The sequence below is a fragment of the Molossus molossus genome, unplaced genomic scaffold (genome assembly GCF_014108415.1).
Source record: "Molossus molossus isolate mMolMol1 unplaced genomic scaffold, mMolMol1.p scaffold_m16_p_10, whole genome shotgun sequence".
In the NCBI taxonomy this organism is placed as follows: Eukaryota; Metazoa; Chordata; class Mammalia; order Chiroptera; family Molossidae; genus Molossus; species Molossus molossus.
In genome coordinates, this window is record NW_023425345.1 from 64193392 (window position 1) to 64213079 (window position 19688).

A 19688-nucleotide genomic window follows, 5' to 3' on the forward strand; every position below is an offset into this window, starting at 1 on the left:
CATTTTTCTTAGAAACATTTCTACAGGAAGTCTGGTGGCTGTGTATCTAGTGTTAAAAGGCTTGCCCAAACTTGCCCCCAAAATACGTAATATCAGTGCCCCTAAATAGATACACAAATGGTGTTGTGCAATCCTAGATATTGTCCACTCAATTCACTGTGGGCAGGAAGAGGATCTATTTTTATGTGGAGGAAGGAAGACTATAACTGATTAAAAATAGGGTTCTCCTCCTTCTTCTCTTGCCACTTTCACCCTCCATTTTTCTGTCCACTTCCACTTATCCTGAAGTCCTCTTGCCATCTCTGTTAATCCCCCCTATCCTTTCTCTACTTTAGAAATGGTACATACCATGAAAGAGAAAATAGTTGACACCATCCGCAGAAAGTCAGTGGTGGCGGTGATGCATTTTTACTCCTGAACACCTGGCCTCCTTTTAGTTGGCTGCCAGAATGAGGAGTGTTTTTTTTTTGTTATTCAAAAAAGTCCTCATGCTGGCGCTCACAAATGACGAAAAAGATTAATAAATTTCCAAATCTGCCTGGTAATCCAGGGAGATAGAACTCTGCACACACAGACTTTCTTTTTCAGTTGAATCTGACATTATGTAAAGCTACCCATCTCTTCCCACACTCAAAGTATTTATCCAGGCTTTAAACACCAAGTAGCAAGAGTGTGGTGAGGGAGCTAACATTCGTCATGGGCCTGCTTTGCAGCGGGAATCTCACACACATCATCTCACTGAGCTTTCATGACAGTCCTGTGGCGAAAGCATCACAGTTGCCACATTTCACAGGTGAAGGCATTCGGGGACTTCAGTGTGCCCCATCAGGGAGGGAAGCATTGAGTGTGGTTTCCCTAAGCACTAGTGACCTCTTGCAAGATTTAACTATCTTCTCCAGCTGACTTCTCACCCCTGGTGGTGGCATCACGCTGCGATACCTTGATGCAAATGCCTCTTTGCCCACCATGCAGTGCCAGTCATGGTAAGATGGAGCTTCCAATTCCAACCACCGTCTGTGGCCAGCCAATTCTTCGGACCGTGGTCAAGTACAGAATGTATCTTTCTAGGAAAGGGGGCTGCAGAACTGATATCCCCTCCCCTAGCAGCACAACCACACATCCATCTCTCCACATCTCCGTCCTCAGCTCCGATCACATAGAGTCAGGTCTGTGAGTCTCTCTCTCTCCCACTCTCTTAAGTGCTTTTAGAGAGGGAGGAAGGGGGGAGGGGAGGGGGAGAGAGAGAGAGAGAGAGAAAGAGAGAGAGAGAGAGAAAGAGAGAGAGAAACACTGATCAATTGCCTCCCCTATGAGCCCAACTGGGAATCGAACCCACCACCTAGGTATGTGTCCTGACTGGGAATCAAACCTGCAACCTTCTGGTGCAGGGGATAATGCTTCAACCAACTGAGCCACATTGGCCAGGGCGGTGAGTCTCTTTGTACTGGCTGGGGTGGTGGAAGTCAGGGTGTTATGATAGTGGGTAGTAAGCCCAGTTCTCTGAACTGGTACCTCCCAGTAAGCCCTGCAGGGCAGCAATGGGGGTACATGTGGTTTTGGTCTTCAGTTATAATCTGAGACAACAAGAGCATCCTTTACACATAGATTATCAAATTTAATCCTTGGGGGGGGGGAGTGCGAGGGGAGGTAGAAGAAAGTATAGGGGGATAGATAAATGGTGATTGAAGGAGATATGGCTTGGGGTGGTGAATACATAATACAATATACAGATGGTGTATTATAGAATTATACCTCTGAAACCTATATATTTTTATTAATCATTGTCACCCCAATAAATTCAATAAAAAAAGAAAAAAAATTAATCTTTATAACAACTCTATGAGGAGGGTTCAGTTGTGATACCAGTGCAGTGTAGTGATCACAAACAAACATGGGCTGGGGTTTAAATCACAGCTCTTACACTGTTTGTTTGATGTCCAAACAACTTATCTGCTTGGTGTTTCACCTTCCCGTGCCTCAGTTTCCTCTCTGTGTGAAAGGAGGAGTAATAGTACCTAACACACTGTTGTGCAAAGCAAATGAGATATGCTACACCATAGTGAGTGTTTACTATTGTTATCTCCATTTTCCATCAGCACCCTGATGGGTTAGATAATGCCCAATGTCACAGCTAAAAAGTGCTTCCAAAATCCATGTTCTCAGCCATCCTCCGATGGCAGGGCTTCTAAGCCTTTTTCACAGCCTGCCTCACAAGGAAGGTGATAGTCCTCATATGACATGAGGGAGCAGGAATGAGACAGTTCAAGGATTTGGGTGTTTGGTCTGGGGTGCTCTGGCCACCCCAAGATCCTTCTGGTCACCTGGTATATTCTGCTGAACTGAAACAGGGAATGGGAGCTGCCAACCAGGCCAAAGATGTCAGGTAGGTCTTCCTGGAGAAAACGAGGTCTTAGGTGAAGCTTGAAGAGTTAGTCAAGTTCAGTAACAAAGGGGGGTGGGAATAATGAGTAAGAGGGACTGCTTAATTTTCTCTTTTGAAAAATGGAGATCACAATGCTATCCATTTCACAGGATACTTAAAAACTAAATTATCAAATGTATATGGAAAAGGCTCTGTAAAATGTGTTATCAATTTTAGCTGTTACTATTCTTAAGGAAAACGGACAAAATATTTGAAATCACAGGCGTGATCTAGTCATGGTGGTTACATAACTCGAACACTTCTACCAAACATTCATTGGGGAAGTTACAGCTTTAATAGGGCACCCTTCCCCCCACCTCCTCCCTCCCCCTCCCTCCCTTCCTTCCTTCCCTTCTTCTTTAAATAAAAACAGACATTAACTTCCTCCAAGGTTTGTTATGAGGCTTAACCTATTTTTATCAAGTAACTAAGGCAAGTAGGAATAATATCAAGAATCCTGTAACCTCAAACCACTTACTGTATCTCTGAAGTTCATAACTGAGGAAATGGCATGCCAGGCTGTCCCCGTGACATGGTCCCAGGGCTTCTTTGGTGAGGATTTGTTCTGACAGACAAGACAGCCAGGCATGAGCTGGACCCAGAAATAAAACTGTGTGCCTAGAGTGAAAAGGTTTGGGCCTGTTGTCTCCTGCCAGGGCCTGACATCTGAGTCCTGTGGAAAGGGGCATGGGAAGTTTTTTTTTTTTTTTAGTTTACCTGTTTTTTTATTTTAAATCTTTATTGTTGTATGTATTACAGATGTTCCTCATTTTCCCCCCATTAACCCCCTCCTCCCTTGTGCTACCCCCCTCCCACCTTTTCCCATACTATTGTCTATGTCCATTCGTTATGCATATAAGTTCTTTGGTTTATTTCTTCCCACCCCCCAACCCCTTTCCCTTTGAGGTTTGTCAGTCTAGCAATGAATTTGTACTTCTTAATCCCTTCACCTTTTTCACCCATTCCCCCAACCCCCCTCCCATCTGGCAACCAACAAAATGTTCTCTGTATCTATGAGAATGTTTCTGTTCTGCCTGTTCATTTTGTTTGTAGATTCCATTGTCGATAGATATGTATTCATTGCCATTTTGTTTGTTCATACATTTTATCTTTTTCTTCAAAAAGACCCTCCATCATTTCATATAATAACGGTTTGGTGGTGATGAACTCCTTTAACTTTTTCTTGTCTGGGAAACCCTTTATATGGCCATCGATTCTAAATGACAGCTTTGCAGGATAGAGTAATCTTGGTTGTAGGTTCTTGGTTTTCATCACTCTGAATATTTATTGCCACTCCCTTCTGGCCTGCAAAGTTTCTTTTGAGAAATCAGCTGACAGCCTTATGGGAACTCCCTTGTAGGTTACTAACTGCTTTTCTCTTGCTGCTTTTAAGATCTCTCTTTGTCTTGAACCTTTTGCATTTTGATGATGATGTGTCTTGGTGTGGGCCTCTTGTGGTTCATCTTGTTTGGGACTCTCTGTGCTTCCTGGATTTGTATGTCTGTTTCCTTCACCAAGTTAGGAAAGTTTTCTGCCATTATTGTTTCAAACAGGTTTTCAATTTCTTGTTCTCTCTCTTCTCCTTCCGACACCCCCATGATGTGAATGTTGGCACGCTTGAAGTTGTCCCAGAGGCTCCTTACACTATCCTCATTTTTTTGGGTTCCTTTTTCTTTTTGCTATTCTGATTGGGCGTTTTTTGCTTCCTTATATTCCAAATCAATGGTTTGCTTCTTGGATTTACGTACTCTACTATTGAATCTGTGTAAATTATTCTTTATTTCAGTTAAAGCCTCCTTCGTTTCTAACTGTGCACCCATCATTTCTGCCTGGTCCTTTTTTATGCTCTTGAGGCCCTCACTAAGTTCACTGAGCATCCTTATAAGCAGTATTTTGAACTCAGCATCTGTTAGGTTGCTTATCTCTATTTTGCTTAGTTCTTTTCTTGGGGTTTTGTTCTGTTTTTTCATTTGGGACCTGTTTCTTTGTCTCCTCATTTTGGCTGCCTCCCTGTGTTTGTTTCTGTGTATTACTTAACGAGAGGTATGGGGCTATCTGAGACCAGATGCTGCTTGTTTGAAAGAATTTAGGAACACCTGAAGCAGGATCCAAGACTGGCCAATCCTATGGTGAAGCAACTGGCAACAGCTTGGGTGGGCCTGAAAGTTGGGTGGGGCGGTGCCTCAGGGAATCACCAGGGCAGAGCTACCAGTGTGAGCCAGGTTGCTGGAGTCCCAGATATGGTGGCTGTGTGCCACCCCAGGGAAGGGCTCACCAAAGGAACAAAGGCCTCTGACAGCATGTTTGTCCCGGAGAAAGCCCCCTCTCCAGCCCTCACTCCAATGCCAAACAGCTCAGTTCTTCCCTGTATGTCTCTGGCGCCCCTCGATCAGCCTCCCCTCCAAGCTTAGAGGGAGAGAGTCCGATAAGTCCGTGAGCAGGCCCTTTAAGAGGAGCTGCCTGGGGCTCCAGCCGCTTCAGCTTCCCTGAGCCTCAGTTCCTGCTGGTTTTTCCAGCCAGAAGTTATGGGGACTTCTCTTCCTGGCACTGGAACCCTGAGCAGGGCACCTGGTGTGGGACGGGGACCCCTCAGTCCTCAGGAAGGACCTTCCCAGCCGAGGTGTCCTCCTGATTTTTATCCACCACACGTGGGTGTGGGACCAGCCCATCCACTTCCGCCCCTCCTACCAGTCTGGATGTGGCTGCTGCTTTAATTCCGTAGTTGTAGGACTTCCATTCAGCTCGATTTCAGGTGGTTTTGAATGATGATTGTTCTGTAGTTTAGTTGTAACTTTGATGTGGTTGTGAGAGGACACGATACTGCTTTGTCAGTAAAACTTGGAAGGGCCACTGCACTGACAGTGTTGTCCATCCCTGGGGTGCAAAGACATTTCCCTTGGTCCTTTCTCTCTAAGAAAGGGTAAGCTAGGAAGGGAAGAGAGACATTCTTCCCATTTGGGCAACACAACACTAATAGCTTTGCCATCCGGACATCAGCTGTGGTAGGAGATGGCAGTGCCTTCTGGACATGGTGGGCGATGAAAGGACGGAGGTGATGGAAAAAGACATGTAGCAGGCGTCACAAAAATGGCTACTAAACTTATGTTCATAGGAAGAGGGATTAGAGGCAAAAAGTAGGAAAACATGGGTTACACACAGAGCAAGTCAAAAATAGTTAAATCTTGGAAATTGCCATTTTATTTCTTCATCCTTGAGCTACTTTACTTTGAGATCCAGGATGAGTTCTGTACACTAATTTATCTCAAAGTAGGACCTATTTTAAGAAGCTTTCTCCCCAACCCTAGAGAATTCGTTTAAAATTTGTTCAACTTTGACATTTTCTTTTCTGAATTTACTGTAAAATTCAAGTCAAGTAACTTGCATAAATGCATCAATATTTTAAAAGCTACTAATCTTACACATGAAAAAATAAGGCTTACCATCTTTAATAATCTCTAATGTAACACACATTCATTATATATGAGCCCTCAAAGGAGAAACTTGCATTGTCCAGAATCCTAAGTGCAACACAGTGGTGGCTTTGGGATAGTTAAATACCACACATTTGCTTTGTAAAACAATCATCGAATGACCTTAGCAGACTAACCCTGAAAGTCATCATGACTGATTTGTCTTTAATAATCTGGACCAAGCAAAAGGAGAGAATTTTTCCTAATGTGACATTCCTGTGGTCATAGTTTTAACAAGATTTTCTCTTTGAAATTTGACTCTGATGTTGCGATGCTCATCAGCTCTTGTAGAAGCTGACTCATTCTTCGTAGCTAAACTCAAATGTCACCTCCGCTGTGAACTAGTCCCCAGCACCTTAAGCAGGATGAATTGCTCCACAGAACTTGGTCCATGCCTCTGTTATGGCACCATTTTTACACAGTGTCTCTGTTATTCTTGTGTGTGTTTACCCAATAAACTATGGACTCCTTGGGGGTAGGAATGGTTTTTAGCACAGGAGGCACTTAATAAATAATTGTGGAATTAAATAGTGCATCTATCTTTATATATACAATATTTAAAATATAGATAAGTTTGTGCACTGGTACAAATTCAGAAAAAAGAATGTTCAAGGGCTGTTGCCATCCATATATAAAACTAAAAAGAAAATTTTTTTTTTTTTAAGGAATTTGTCATCATAAGATCTTCTTAACTGAAGAGATTCAAGAAAGGTCAACACTATTTCTAGGTGAATGACTGAGTTAATAAATGAATGCAGATTGTTCTGTTATCTAGTGTGTGCTTGATTTATACTCATATTTAAAGCTAGAACTCAGGGGAAGAAAAAGAAATGGGTTCAATATTTATTGAGTGATTCTGTCTACTACGTTCTGTATTAGATTTCCATTATGTACATGATTTCACTTTAGGTACAAGCACCCGGGGTCCTATCAGCTCCTTTTGTCACATGGGGAAATTGAATTTTGGAGGTTCAGTGATGTGAACATAGTTATCCCATCTAATAAGGGGCTGAACCAGAATTAGAACATAAGTCTGAAAATTATTTTTAGCCTGGATGTGTTAAAAAAAAAAAGAGAGAAAGAATTGAACAGTTAGTAAGATAATTCAGGGCAGCGCTAACCTTATAGCCTACATTCCTCCCACCCCCATATATAAGTATCTAAGAAAAAGGGTCTGGAAGGAGGAGCTTGAAATGGGCAATAGGTGGTGGTTAAGCAAGTGGACTGAGAGTCAGAAACCTGGGTAAAGAGTCTGGCTGTGTTACATTCCAGTGGTGTAAGCTCCTTGAGCCTCAGTTTCTTTAACTGTAAAATGTAAAAATAGGCGGAGGGGAACATCACTTGTATCTTACAGGAGGCTGTGAGAATGAAATGAGAGAATGCACTAGGCACTTAGCCAAGTGCTTGGCACACAGTGATGCGCGATACACTCTTATCATAATTATCCAAATGCTCTATGTTTATTGACCAAAGTCAACAGATAATTGCCCATCTTCCTACTTTCTTGATGTTTAGTAGATGAAATCTTAATGTGGAAAAGAATTCCACTGAATGACCTTTCCCTGTGACCTTCATTCAGGTTGTGGGATTTGGAAATCATTTGATAGGAGTTCGGTTCTTGGTTCTGTTTTGTGATCTTGGTGAGATACGTCACTCGGTCTCTCTGAACTCAGTTTTCTTACGTGTAAAATGGCAAACAATACCACGCCTATCTTGCTGGGCTTACTTGAAACGTGCTAAGACAAGGAGCACCTGACTGGTCTAAGAGTCAGGAGAATCTTCTTGAAGGGAGTGAAGTCCAAGTGGATACCTAAAAAAGAAAAGGGCTTTGTAAACTCTGATACACACTTATGTCATAAATAATTACACTGTCATTTTAATAGCATTAGTATATGTAATTGAGATTGAAACTTATTACAGGCTACATTTCCCATTCTACTGGTTTCACTTTCTGATGTCACCTTTGATTTTCAAGTTTTTAAGGAGAGAAATTCTGTGACTTTTTTTTTTTGATGGGCTGCAATTATCTACAAAATTTGGTCCATCATTTTCCTGGAGGTGTTTCTAGGAGAACTTTAGAATTCTGCAATGTCTTCAATCATTAAATCATCAGCTGTGTAATGTGAGAACCCAAATTAACATAGACTACGTAACTCTTTCTGGCTTTCATATTGAGTGGGATAAACTCATGGGCTCGTGTGTGTGTGTGTGTGTGTGTGTGAGAAAACAAACATAAAAATCTTGGATTTGATCCTGAATGATTCCTTGGGTATAAATAAGACACTGAAAGGCACATTAACTTTTTCAGGTCACTGGGGTTTTGATTAGAATGCTAGACTATAAATAGTTCCCTAGTGGTGGAATGAAAATAATGTCCCATTCCTCCCGGCCACCCTCCAGGCTCAGCATGCCAGAGGATGACATTGACTTGCCAGTGTCTGGCTCATCATGTGCTGGTATTGTTTATAAGGTCACATTTTGGATTACCATTTTTTGATGAAAAAAATTAGCAAGAGTGTCCATGTGAACATTCTGTTTCTTGGGAAATTATTTTCTATGGAGTTTTGCCTAGTGTACCACATAAAAATTCTTAGCACAGAATATCTAGCTCAGTGTGAGAATTTATTTTCCTTGAGCTGTTTAAATGTCATGGCGTTTGGTAGAAAATAGGAAATACATCATTTTGCAAATAATCTTGCTGGAGCTTCTCTGTTATGGTCTCATACATAATGGTGCCATCTACATAGAAAATGATAATTGAGCAATTTCTGGGTGAATACAAACAACAGAGCCAGCCACAAGAGATAATTCAGAAAGGCTTTATTTTATTTAGTTTTTTTTTTTTTAACAGCAAGATTATCTGTCCAAAAATTTAGAAAATTATCTCTATTGTTTCCAACTGATTTTGTCAGAACTATTTCTGTGAGATCCACTGAACAGGTTGGCATGAAGTAGATTTGTTAGAATATTAAAATCTGCCACATGGCTGATCTTATCAAACTTTTACTAGACTGTAAGCTGCTTGAGGCACAAACTGTAGTATATTTATCTTTCATTCTCTCTGGTTCCTGAATGTAGTAGGTATCCTCGAAATAGTTCTCAAATTTACTTAGAGTCAAATTATTATAAAAATCATGCTGGACTTCCTAAGAATCAGATGTTGTTTGAAAACATATTCCTCATGCTACTTTTTGTTACATCTAGTTTAGTTTCCCATTCGGAGCCTGTCTTGTGGAAACGTGGGCATGTATTTGCAATCAGAAAGTTTGCATTGCGACAAGGAAAGCAGCAGCAAAAATTGTGTGATATCTGGTAAATACAGGTAAACTGAATGCAGAACTAACTAGCAGAATTAACATGGGTTGAGTTTTTGAAAACCGTTTTTATGGCTGTTTTATAGTATACAGTTTGTCCTACTTTTATCTTTTGATAGTTTTATTATTAAGTCTAAAAATCAGGTAAGGAAGGGTGTGTGTGTGTGTGTGTGTATGTGTGTGTGTAAACAAGAGATAAATAAAATTTTACGCCAATGAGTCCTGCTTAGAATAAAGATAATGGCTAGTAATTGAAAGCTTAATATGTATCAGACAATCTTTAAATGCAATAACATATTTAATGTATATAACAACCCTATGAATTGTTATTTCCATTTTTATAAGATTAATAAGCTGATGTTCAGATATGTTTAATAACTAGCTCAAGCTCACAGAGTAAGTGGCAGAGCTGAGCTCAAACCCCAAAGTGTTTGACTAGTAAATTGGTATTCTTCCCACATATTGGGCTTGACATAGGAGACACCTACGCATGCTGATTCTCAACGGTGTCAAAACATCTTTTTCTTTTGGGATACCACTTGTCTGTAATTATTACCTGTAGAGTCTTTGAGCCTTAAGGACAGATTAAGGCTTTGTTTATGTAGAGCAATAAAATAGTCTAATCTCAGCTTCCAGTACTGGCAATATTTCCTGGGAAGTCAGTAACTGGACAAAAGTGAGTCATGCTGAACAAAAGAAAAACAGCGAAGAAAGAGGGCATTTAATGCTTTGCTTCTTTTAAATGCAACTAATTAAGCAATTTGGATTCTGAGTAGAAAGAAACAAATGAAAATGTTATTTCACTTTCCCAACGATGTTGAATTAACATTCTAGAACTTTTACCTCAGGCAGTAATGAACAAGCACCATGGGAGGGCTGCAGGTGGAGGAGGTAGGAAGGATCCTGTGTTTTCTCAGCTGATGGGGAGCCAAGGTGGAGCTGGACCGCGGAGGAGAAGGGCGCTATCGGAGAAGCAATAGCTAGTTTTCAGTCAATCCTTTTTTTCTGTGCACACGAGATAATTTAAACTCAAATGCTGAAACTAAAACGTAATGTACCTATTTGACCTTTTGGTTCAAGCGCTGTCATATTCGGCAGGCGAAGAGCCGACAGGGAAATCTGGGTCTGCTGAGCCGGGCGTCTGCACGCCTTGCACCGGCAGGGGCTCCGTGCCGGGAGGGTGCTGAACAAGGCACGCTGCTCGCAACTGGCTTACCGTCTAGACTCAAAAAGACCTAATGCTGTTCTTTCATGTAACAGTATGTGAGGGCTTTTTAGAAAGAGACAAAGCAGTCAAAGGAAATTCAGCAACTCGGAAGAAGAAAAATTGCCTCCAAAAGGCCCTGAAGCCAGCCCAAGGCTGGGAATGTTCAGAGGGAAGACAAGATAACGGGGAGGAAAAATAAGGGCTCCAGTGCAGATTTCAAGGAAAAGTAATGACATCAGTGGGGGATGGCACAGTTCCTGACTGGGGCCATGCCCGCTGTTAAGCAATAAAGGATGTCTGGGTATTAAAAGCTCTGGAATGGGGACCACAGCGGCTCATGCAAGCTGCCTTTCATTCATTGGTAACCTGAGGCCAGCGTTTATGAACTCTAGCAGCCAATCACATCCACTTTCTGTGAAGAGATTTTCAGAATAATTAAAATATATACATTATTATTATTATTTAAACCTCACCTGAGGATATTTTTCTATTTATCTTTAGATAGAGTGGGAGGGAGGGAGAGAGAGAGAAACATTGATGTGAGAGAGACACATTAGCTGGTTGCATGACCCCGCCCAGGGCCAGAAACAAACTGCAACTGAAGTACGTGCTCTTGACCAGAATTGAATCCGAGACTCTTTGGTCTGTGGGTCAACGCTCTAACTGCTGAGCCAAACCAGCCAGGGCCATATATTATTTGTTTTATTGAGGTAAAATTAACATAACATAAAATTATCCTTCTATTTATTAGTCCTCACCCGAGAATATTTTTTCACTGATTTCTGGATAGAATAGAAGAGAGAGAGAGAGAGAGAGAAACATCTATGCGTGGATATTGATTGTGCCTCCCACACAACCCCGACCAAGGCTGGGGTTTGAACCTGCAACCCACATATGTGCCCTTAACCGGGAATTGAACCCATGACCCCTCAGTCAGCAGGCGGATGCTCTAACCGTTGAACCAAACCGGCCAGGGCTAAAATTAACCTCTAAAAGTGAACATTTCAATGGCATTTAGTATATTCACAAGGTTGTGCAACTTTCACCTCTATTTAGTTCTATAACATTTTCATCATCCCAAAGGGGAACCCTATACCTACTAAGCAATTTTCCCTCATTCTCCCTCCCCTGCCCATGGAAATTACCAATCTTTGTTCTGTCTCTATGAATTTACTCGTTCTGGATATGTATCAAATATGGAAACACATAATATATAAACTTTGTGTCTGGCTTCTTTCACTTAGAATGCTTTCGAGGTTCATCCATGTAGTAGCATATTTCCTTCCTTCCTTCCTTCCTTCCTTCCTTCCTTCCTTCCTTCCTTCCTTCCTTCCTTCCTTCCTTCCTTCCTTCCTTCCTTCCTTCTTTCTTTTTTGTGGTACGTGCCCCTAGCAGGAACCAAACCTGGTACTCTCTGGTCCACAGGCCGACACTCAACTGCTGAGCCAAACTGGCCAGGGCAATACTTTGTTTCTTTTTATGGCTGAGTAATATTCCATTAAATGCATATATCACATTTTGTTTACCATTCATCATTAATAGACATTTGGATTGTTTTTACCTTTTAACTATTATGACAGTGCTTCTATAACCACGTGTCAGCTTGTCCACAGACTGGGTAGCTTATAAAAAACAGACATTCATTGCTCTCATTTGTGGAGGCTGGAAGTCTGAGGTCAGGGTGCCGGCACCATTGAATGGCGAGAACCCTTTTTTGGGTCATAGACTTCTTGTTGTATCCTCAAATGGTGGCAGGGGCTGGGGAGCTCTGTGGAATCTCTGTTATAAAAACATTAATACCACCCCAAGGAACTAACCACCTCCTAAAGGCTCCACCTGCTAATGTCATCACATTAGGTGCTAAGGTTCTGACACGTGATTTTGAATGAACACAAACATTCAGACTGTACCATGATTGTACCTGGTATGGTACATGCACACATGTTTTCAGCTCTTTTGAGTATATACCTAAAAGTAGAGGAATCACTATTTTCTACAAGTGGCTAAACTATTTTACATTCCCACCAGCAGTGTACCAGAACTCCAATTTCTCCACATCCTTGCTAACATTTATTTTCCTTTTCTGTTTCTTATAGCCATCCTAATGGATGTGAAATGGCACCTCTTGTGGTTTTGATTTACATTTCCCTAATGGTAAGCATCTTTTCATGTGCTTGTTGGCTATCTGTATATATTCTTTGGAGAAATGAGAAATGTATATTCAAGGCCTTTATCCGTTTTAAATAAATAAATATATATATATATATATATATATATATATATATATATATATATTTTTTTGCTGCTGCATTGGCATACTACTTTCTGAGCCATGTAGTTCAGCTGTGTCATGACGCATATCCAACGCCCACAGCAGTCTTCAAGGTGGGGTGTAGGCAGGGAGAGAACACAGAGCACAGGAGAGGTGAGAGTCGAGCTACGACTGAAAGGGTGCTAAAACCCAGCGTTATCTTCCTCAATAACTTCGACATCAAGATTTATCTTCTGTGATAACTAGGAAGAGGAAGTGACAGCTTTGACGTGGCGCTTTGACGGATATGCATTTCTAGAAATCTGAGCTCAACTTCACCCACACTGCCATCATACAGCGCAATAATAAAGCGCTATCATTTTTTAGTGCACTTCATACACATTATCTTACTTAAACTTAACAGCCATGTCAGGTTCGTGCTGTTATCCTAATTTTAGGGATCAGAAGAACCGAAGCTTGGGGAGATTGAATAACAGATTCAAGATCACAACGAGAAGGAGGCTAACTGAGTAGGGATTCCATCCTCAGAGATTTATGCCTTTTTCCTATTATTCCACAGATGGCTTATCCCTTGTTTGTATTATTGTTCTAGTCTCCTAACTTTTCTCCCTTGCTTCAGCATTATCTTCCTCAATCAATCCTTCATACTGCTGACACTGGTGGTTTTTCTAAAATGTAAATCTTATCATTCCACATCCTTGCTTAAAGTCTTTCATGACTTGTCATCCTTTAAGATCCCCTGTCTTCCCTTTCAAGTTATCATCTTTTGCTTTCCTCATTTGTACCCTACCTTACAGTCATGTTAAACTACTCCCAATTTCTGGAGTCAGTCAAGCTATTTCATTACCTTGTGCTCAAAACAGAGTTCCTTCTGCCTGGAATTCATTAAAGACTCCCCTCCCACTTCCCATGCTACATTAGGAACTTTTCCTCACGGCATAAAATGCACAATATTGTCAAGTGAGGTCACCCCGGGAAAGAAAGAGATGAACCTGTCATTATTTACATGCCTCACCTTGACTATCTGGAGTATCCAAGAGACTCAACTGATAAACAAGTAAGACAGCTTATTAGTAGTCAGATACAATATTGAAAAAAAATCAGTAGTTCTGTAGCAGTAATCAAATAGAAAATGTTATGGAAATAAGAATATAATTCACTATAGCATAAAAACTATAAAATAACCTTGAGACAAACTTAATAAGATATATAAATCCAGATTTTAAAAGATTTTCTAAGCCATTATTGAAGGAGAGAAAAATAATACCTGAATCCATGAGGTGATACTGTTTCTGCACAGAACATTTAATTTTTTAAAGTATGTTTTTATTGATTTTTTTAGAGAGAGAGGAAGGAAGGGAGAGAAAAATTGACATGAGAGAAACATCGATCGGCTGCCTCCTGCAAGCCCCCTACTGGGGATCGAGCCCACAACCTGGGCATGTGCCCTGACCGGGAATCAAACTGTCACCTCTCAGTCTATGGGACAATGCTCAGTCCACTGAGCTTCACCGGCTGGCCTCTGCACAGAAAGTTTAATGTGGTGTATGAGCCTGGGGTCTGCCCTCCTGAGTTTGAATGTCATCTCTACCGGTTCCTTCCCGTGTCATCTCAGGAAAGCTGCTTCACTCCTCTAAGGCTTAGCTTCTTTGTAAAATGAGAGTAATACTATTAGTTAACGTGGGTATCAATTATGAGAATTAAATAAAATGATCTGTTTAGAACACTCAGCCCAGTGCTAGGCACATAGTAAGTACTTAGTAAGTTATTACCCAAAAGATGCCAATTATCTTTAAGATAATCTGTGCATTGAATATAATTCCAATCAAGCATTTGTTTCTGAGTGTGGTTTGTAATTTTATTTAGAGCTCATTTTTAGAAGATACTGTGTTTTTGTTTTACATTTTTGGAATCGTGTCTTTGGAGTGTTGGATAACTTCCAACAGAAGTGTTCTGCTTTTGCTTTTGTCTGCTCTGTATCTCTCTCCCTCTTTCTCTCTCCATTTTCCCTTCCTTCTTTCTTGTTTTTTTTTCTTAGTTACTTCCCCCCCCTTCTTTCCTGCCTCAAGGTCACAAAGCTATTCTTTTATGTATTAAATCCTAGAAGTTTTATTGCTTCAACTTTCACATTAGATCTAGAACTCATTTGGAAATGATTTTTGGGTTATCATAGGAGTTAGGTCAAGTTTTATTTATTTTTTCCATATAGATGTCCAGCTGACCCCGAACCATTTGTTGAAAAGATTCTTCTTTCTCTACTACTCTGCAGTGTCACTATGAATCTATTTCTGGACTTTCTATTCTGCTCCTTGCTACTAGTCAATTTGCTAACACCATACTCTCTTAACCCTGAATATTGATATCTGGTAGAATAAGTCTTCCCATTTTGTTCTTCATGAGTGTTTTGGCTATTTCTAGACTTTTTCTTTTTCATAAAATTCTAGAATTGGCTTGTTGATTTCCACATAAAATAAGCTGTTGAGATTTGAATTGAAATTGCAGTCTATAGATCAATTTGAGGAAATGTGATATCTTAAAATATTGAGTTTTTTAATCCTTCAACATAGTACTCACCTCCATTTATTTATATCCTTTTAATATTCTTTTAGTAATATTTTATAGTTTTTTGAGTGGAGGTTTTTATGGTAATTTCTTACCTTAGGGTTCCCACACACTTACTATGGTTCAGGCTTGAAGTTTCAGCTTCACAAGATGATCGTTTGTCTTCCAAGAATGGTCCTGGTTTGTGGCAAGGTTACTCATCACTCTTTGAGTTGGTAGACATGTGTTTCTTATCCTTTTTTATTGACAGCTATTTGATGATCCCAGCTTCTTTCAGGGGCTCAGTTCTTGCTCATGCCCTTTTATAAGACCGAGTTCTCATCTCCTGCTCCTGCCTGCGTGCAAACCTCAGGCCTCAGATACCAGGCCTCTAACCAAGACTGATACCCCATTCTAGCTTTGTATTCCCTCTATGTTTCTGGCAACCGTGAGTTTTTCTCTTCATCTTTTGAACTTAAATATGTAAGTATGTATGTATGTAGTTTGTTAATCCTCACCCGAGGATATTTCCCATTGATTTTTACATAGAGTGGAGGGGGGGGGGAGAAATATTGATGTGAGAGAAACACATCGATTGGTTCCCTCTCACATGATTCCATCTGGGGCTGGGGATCAAACCTGAAACCCAGGCATATGCCTTTGACTGGGAATTGAACCCGAGACACCTAAGGTCCTCTGGCCAATGCTCTAACCATGGAGCCAAATAATCCAGGGCTTAGCTATGTATTTAAAACATTATTTTGATCATAGTTGGTTGAGAATTCCCATTGTTTAGGGTGGAGAGGGTGGCTTCAATGCTGGCTTAGAATGCCATTTTTCTGGAAGTCTTCTGCAATATTACTTACAACCTTGGAACAAAAAGTCCACTAATAGAAAAATAGGTAAGTAAGAGAATGAGGTAGATATAAATATGGAAAGTATACAAAGATTTCTAAGTCATATTACTAAATGAAAATACATCACAACAGTATGCATAATATAATTTATGTAAGTACAAAGCAAAGCAGCTTCCCCTTCAAAATATTTATAGCAATAGATTTGAAAATCCACACACAAAACTGCTCATACTGATTACCCCTGACATGACTAACATGAGATTGGGGTGGAGGGTATTATTTTGTATTATGTGATTTGTTTGATTTATTATTAGATTATAAGTAACACAACATATATTACTCCTATAATTGAACAGTCAACCGTTTCCCTTGCCCAGGCTCAGGTCCCAAGCCCTTGACAGCCTTCACGGCCTTGCCCGCTCCCCACCTGCTCGTTTTCCCTGCTCCGGCCACCTGGCTGTCTCTCAGTCCCTGGAGAACACTATTCTCCTTTTCACCCGAGGGCCTTTCACTCGTGTTCTCTGTCCGTAATGTTCTTCCCGCATCTCTTTGCCTAATTAACTGTAACGATTCCTTCAGTGGCTCTCGATTTCTACAACATTCTCTCAGAGAAGCCTTCCCTGAACGTCAGACCAGGTAACGTCCCATTATAGGCTCTCCTAACATCTTATATTTCTCTTTTGCAACATTTACCACAATTTTAATTAAATAATTAATGTTGAGAGTAGTTGTACAGTGTCAGACGAAGTCCAGTCGAAGACAAGCTTCGTTCTGTGAGGCACTAGGGTTGTCTCATTTACTGATTAATTCCCAGAGCCTTGCAGAGCACCTTATACATAATAATAATAGGCCCTTGATAAACACTCATTGAAGGGATCAACGAAAAAGTGAATAAGATTTTTTTGATCTTGAACATAGTTTCTGATTCCCCTAAGTCCCTTCATGGGAACTGAGGATCTGAAACTCCCATGTTTGTAAATATTAATTCCTTTTCTGCTTCTGTTCAGGGCTGCACAGGTTTGCACAGTGTAGGCAGTGGGCACTGTGGTCCCTTATGCTCAGAGTGCATGCTAAGAACACTGTTCATAAAATGCCTCCTCTGGGATTCCCACCGCCTGTAAGTCTGTGAAGGCCTTCTGCCCATGAACAAAGGCATGCCCAAGTAGACCTCTAAGAATTTTGGTAGGAAAGGTAATCTTTCCTGAGCTGGGTGCTGCCTGGGAGACTCCCCTCTATCTCCAGGAGCCATTTCCTCAGTGCTTTTTCCAGGCTCCCACCATCCAGCACCAACGATAGATGCAGTCTCGCTGGAGAGTGGTAGTAGGGCCATTTCCTGACCATGGGTCCTTATGAGATTATACTGAAATTGTCATCACGAGTAAAACAAACTAAATTGATCTCTAGAGAATGTGCTTTAATGCATAAGAACACAGCTAAGTAATTGCTACATGGAGCAGAGGAGGAAATCAGTCACCATAAAACTCACGCTGAAAAAGAACAAGAATAAAACTCATGCTGTAGGACAACTCATTTCCAAGAAAGATCATAATGGGAATAATCTAAATAGAATTGAACTTTTATAAATTAAAAAAAAAAAAGACCCATTCATCCATCAGACTTTGGGAAACATTTTATTTTAATTAACCAAAAGTTCAGAAATTGTTGCTGTCACAGTTATATAGGCACTATATTATGCACACGCCCATCAGAACTTAACGGGTGACTTCAGTTAGAAAAATTCAGCCATGTTGAAACTTCTGCTGAATGATTCCTAGTGGAAAACCTTCTCGCTACTCACTCTATAACCAGATGTCAGAGCTATTCACCCAGTCCTTTAGAATGATTTCTAAAAAGGAGAGGGCACTAGTTCAGATGTGCTATTTATTGCCTATCAAAGAGCAGAACTCTTCCATTCTCAGAGAAAAGTGATGATAATTGGACTTTACATATGTTTCCCTTTTTGAGATACAGACCACAGAATTTGTTTATGACTATCTTTAGCACGAACAGGAAACTTACGATGAAATTCAAATGGAGAGGAATAGAGTTAAAATGTTATAAAACTCATAGGAAATATGTTCCAAATGATCCAGTGACTTTCAAGTCCATTTTTAAAGCACAGGAATGATGCAGCAGAGTTGTTTTTTCAGTAGCAATGAGGGCCTTGCTGTGCCAACCACACTTTCTGGCCCTGGGACCAGCTGCTGGTTATTTGTCAGAATAGCTGGGTGGGGCCAGGGCTGCAGTCTGGCTGTGGAAAAAGTGCTTCTCTGTGAGAAACTTTCAAGTTTGCATACAAGTCAAACAGGAATGCTGCCTCCTCAGCAGCACCCTGACCCTAACCTCCACCTCAACACTCACTTTGGTTTTATAAACAGTATAGTTCATATGAGTACTCTGAGCAGACAGTGTCCGGGGCATTCACACCACCCCTTAAGAGGGCACCGAACACTCCTCACTACTTATTACCTATGCATCATATTTGTACCTTAGGGTGTCCCCATTGGTCAGAATAGGCAGGTTATGCTGCCGCAACAGAAAAATCTAGAGTCATTTGGCATTGGTTCGGGGATTGCTGGTGGAGGGTGAGGAAACGTTTTCTGAGGCAGGAAGAATGTTTCTCTTTTCCTCTGACCTGAAGGCAGACAACAATGGTCTGTCCAGGGTGAGGAGATGAGAAGAGATGAGAATCGCAGCCGCAGCCGACCTGGAAGGCAAATACGCTTTTGTGATTATAAGCCACTAAGATAGAGCAGCATAACCTGGCTTATTCGGACAAATACTATATTTATTGCAGTTTTATAGATGAACAAACAGACGTTCATACAGGTCAAATAGCCCAAGACTCCAGTCAGGTGCCCGGGAAACCATGTATGAGCTCGATAGCAGGGCAGGCTGACTCTCGCTTGTGTCTGGCAGAGCCATAAAAGAACGATTGATTTTTCCATCATCTGCTGAGTCTTTGGTCTGATGAGGTCATTCTGATCCCGCATATCCCTGGGAACAAACTTGGTCTTTTGCAAAGAGAACAAAATAACCTTTTTGTTTTGGTTTAGCATCACAGGGAGGGTGACCAACTATCCCGCTTTGCCTGGAACTGGGAGATTCTCCAGGACACGGGCCCATCAATGGCAAACCCAGGAAATTCCCAGGCTAACTAGAATGAGTTTGTCACCCTAACTGCAGAGGTGATGTCTCCTAGCTACACTTAGGAATTATGCAGCATAAATTCCCATTGCACCTTGTCACTCTTTCCATCATAATATTTATAACATTGTGTCATAAATGACTCAGACTCTTCAGTGTCTACCTGACCACAAAACCTGAACTCCTGAGACCAAGGACTGTTTTATTCTTTTTTTAAATTTTGTATTCCCAGTACCTTGTATGGTGCCTGCCACTTCCGAAGAGCACAATAAATATTTATTGACTAGATGAATGAACGCTGTTTCTCCGTTGTCTTTCCTTCCAAAAACTGGTATGGTGTGACTGGCTTTTCCTCCTTTGAGCATCGATTTTGCCTTGATACCAGTATAACTATAAAGAAAGGTAGGAATCTTTCTTGACTGCAGCTACAACTCCCATAAAGCTGTCACTATGACCCA

General features: G+C 40.9%; 1 long non-coding RNA gene across 3 annotated transcripts in view; it reads left to right on the forward strand.

The window, feature by feature from the left end:
- The window catches only part of LOC118624536, a 130292-nt gene that overhangs the window by 11804 nt on the left and 98800 nt on the right, over positions 1-19688 (forward strand). For all 3 annotated transcript variants that reach the window (XR_004958376.1, XR_004958375.1, XR_004958377.1), the window contains exon 3: positions 12510-12567. This is a non-coding gene — a long non-coding RNA (uncharacterized LOC118624536). The remainder of the gene's footprint in view (positions 1-12509; positions 12568-19688) is intronic.